We start from the raw sequence: 4,092 nt of genomic DNA, 5'->3' as shown, positions 1-4,092 counted from the left end.
ATATATATATATATATATATATATGTCGTACCTAGTAGCCAGAACGCACTTCTCGGCCTACTATTCAAGGCCCGATTTGCCTAATAAGCCAAATTTTCCTGAATTAATATATTTTCTCTATTTTTTTCTTTTGAAATGATAAAGCTACCCATTTCATTATGAATGAGGTCAATTTTTTTTTATTGGAGTTAAAATTAACGTAGATATAGGTTAGGTAGCCCAAAAAGGTAGGTTAGGTTAGGTTAGGTAGTCGAAAAAACATTAATTCATGAAAACTTGGCTTATTAAGCAAATCGGGCCTTGCATAGTAGGCTGAGAAGTGCGTTCTGGCTACTAGGTACGATATGTATATATATATATATATATATATATATATATATATATATATATATAAAAAGTTTTCAGTTATATATATATATATATATAAATATATATATATATATATATATATATATATATATATATATATATATATTTATATATATATATGTATGTATATATATATATATATATATATATATATATGTCGTACCTAGTAGCCAGAACTCACTTCTCAGCCTACTATGCAAGGCCCGATTTGCCTAATAAGCCAAGTTTTCATGAATTAATTGTTTTTCGACTACCTAACCTACCTAACCTAACCTAACCTTACTTTTTCGGCTACCTAACCTAACCTAACCTATAAAGATAGGTTAGGTTAGGTTAGGTAGGGTTGGTTAGGTTCGGTCATATATCTACGTTAATTTTAACTCCAATAAAAAAAAATTGACCTCATACATAATGAAATGGGTAGCTTTATCATTTCATAAGAAAAAAATTAGAGAAAATATATTAATTCAGGAAAACTAGGCTTATTAGGCAAATCGGGCCTTGCATAGTAGGCTGAGAAGTGCGTTCTGGCTACTAGGTACGACATATATATATATATATATATATATATATGTCGTACCTAGTAGCCAGAACTCACTTCTCAGCCTACTATTCAAGGCCCGATTTGCCTAATAAGCCTAGTTTTCCTGAATTAATATATTTACTATAATTTTTTTCTTATGAAATGATAAAGCAACCCTTTTCTCTATGTATGAGGTCAATTTTTTTTTATTAGAGTTAAAATTAACGTAGATATATGACCGAACCTAACCAACCCTACCTAACCTAACCTAACCTATATTTATAGGTAAGGTTAGGTTAGGTAGCCAAAAAAGCTAGGTTAGGTTAGGTTAGGTAGGTTAGGTAGACGAAAAAACATTAATTCATGAAAACTTGGCATATTAGGCAAATCGGGCCTTGAATAGTAGGCTGAGAAGTGCGTTCTGGCTATTAGGTACGACATATATATATATATATATATATATATATATATATATATACATACATATATATATATATATGTATATATATATATATATATATATATATATATACATACATATATATATATATATATATATATATATATATATATATATATATATATATATATATATATATGTGTGTGTATATCACGAAAATAAACACGTGATTAAGAATGTGACAATGTCAGACCACGAAGGAAAAATGAAACAGGAAATTTCCTTAAGTACTTTCGTATATTAAATACATCTTCAGAAGGTCATTTTACAGATCGAGTGATGGGTATAAATAGGCAGGAGAGAGTGGTGAAGTAAGGTGAGGTACAATACTTGGACAACGCAGAAGGCCCATTGGCCCATCAGATGCACCCAATTGGCCCATAATTACCTATGTATTATGCTTGTATGTCTGCTATATCAGATGGGCCATTGGGCTACATCGGATGGGCCAATTGGGTGCATCTGATGGGCCAATGGGCCTTCTGCGTTGTCCAAGTATTGTACCTCACCTTACTTCACCACTCTCTCCTGCCTATTTATACCCATCACTCGATCTGTAAAATGACCTTCTGAAGATGTATTTAATATACGAAAGTACTTAAGGAAATTTCCTGTTTCATTTTTCCTTCGTGGTCTGACATTGTCATATATATATATATATATATATAATGTATGTATGTCGTACCTAGTAGCCAAAACGCACTTCTCAGCCTACTATGCAAGGCCCGATTTGCCTAATAAGACAAGTTTTCATGAATTAATGTTTTTTCGACTACCTAACCTACATAACCTAACCTAACCTAACTTTTTCGGCTACCTAACCTAACCTATAAAGATAGGTTAGGTTAGGTAGGGTTGGTTAGGTTCGGTCATATATCTACGTTAATTTTAACTCCAATAAAAAAATTTACCTCATACATAATGAAATGGGTAGCTTTATCATTTCATAAGAAAAAAAGAGAAATTATATTAATTCAGGAAAACTTGGCTTATTAGGCAAATCGGTCCTTGCATAGTAGGCTGAGAAGTGCGTTTTGGCTACTAGGTACGACATACATACATTATATATATATATATATATATATATATATATATATATATATATATATATATATATATATATATATATATATATTCGCACTACTTGGCCTTCTATGAAAGGCCTAGTTTGCCTAATAAGCCAAGTTTTCCTGATGTTACATATCTCTCAAACTAAATTGCTTATGAAATGATAAAGCTATCCATTATATTATACGTGATTTTATTATATTTTATTTTGCGTTAAAACTAACGTAGAAATATAACCTAACCTTAACTAACATAAATAAGTAATAATTCATGTTATATATGCGGAAAACCCACATCTAGAAAAATAATGAATGCTAAACGCGTTTTCGGCTCAATTCACCTTCTTCAGAGCATTTTAGAACCATTTTAAAAATGCCCTGAAGAAGGAGATTATAAAATGTGTGGTTAGAAAAATATTTAAGATTCGTATAAGTATTTAGGGGGAATGGGTGTTTCCTGAAGAATAACTTGAGTGGCTGAGGGAGATAATGTATGCCAGTTTGGAAAGTAATCTGATCTGGGTCTCGTGATCTCTGGCTCCCTATTCAGACTTGGGATTGGCCCATCTTACTGAATCCTTGATCATTTATACTAGTGTGGGCATCGAAAACCAATCAGCTGCGAACACAGGATTCATTACCTTTCAAAACATCCTGAATCTCAGTGTGGTAGATAAGACACGTTCAAATTTATTTTGTGTATGGTGATTGTCACTAAGGTACATACCCTCTGATGATGGGTCCCGAATCATAATTTCTGCACTTCATTCAATTCTTCCCGATTATCTACCATTTCAATAAAAAAAAGGTTTTGATTCACTTCAACTATTGGTAACTCTCTATTCATTGCTTTTCAACTCCCTGTCTAAAATAAAATACCAATATTTTTGTGTTCTTGCTACGTGGTATGCATTTTTAGCTTATCAATAAATGTTTTCTTTTCATTTCCCAGCTCCACTCGTCAGTGTAGAGGGGAGAAATCCTCAGTGCATTTTATAGCTCGGCTCCATTTTTGTATGTATTTCATACTTCACTTTTTATAGCCTAGTTCAAGTATGTTTATTGAGACAAGAAAGAAATACATTTCAAAGGGATAGAGTAGCTTAGGCTATTTCTAACACCCTATAGCCTAGTTCTTGGTTGTTATGGTGATGGGTTTATCAACCTCTGGAGGGTTATTAAAGCCACCGTAAGTGCTTACTGTCCAACCAGCAAGAACACTTTAGTCCTGAACATAAGTATACTCACAGTGTATATACACCAAGAATTAGAATGACAATGATAACAATTATACGTGACAAGAATATCACGTGAACTTTTTCCTTTAAATATGCAAACTTCTGGATTCGTAATGTTATTATTTGAAGTTTGCAAGCTAGAAGCTGTTAACTCTTTATTGTATTAGTAAGCATATATCACAACAAAAAATTTAATTGTTGATGTGCGAGTATGCTTTGATCGTCAGCCTGTTTCCAAAAAAAAACGTTCAATAATTTTGCATTTGCGGGTAAGATAAACGTCGAAATTTCTCTGTGTAATGGGAACATCTACCTATTAGTCACTTACCTCACCTCTTGTTTGGTAGTTTAGTTTTGAGGGATTCACTTGCGCAGAAGTTAAAATGCATTTCGTGAATTTTGTGCAGAAAAAACACCCACAGACCAGCCACATCA

The sequence above is a fragment of the Procambarus clarkii genome, chromosome 39 (assembly GCF_040958095.1).
Source record: "Procambarus clarkii isolate CNS0578487 chromosome 39, FALCON_Pclarkii_2.0, whole genome shotgun sequence".
In the NCBI taxonomy this organism is placed as follows: Eukaryota; Metazoa; Arthropoda; class Malacostraca; order Decapoda; family Cambaridae; genus Procambarus; species Procambarus clarkii.
Note: the sequence above shows the minus strand (reverse complement) of the source record.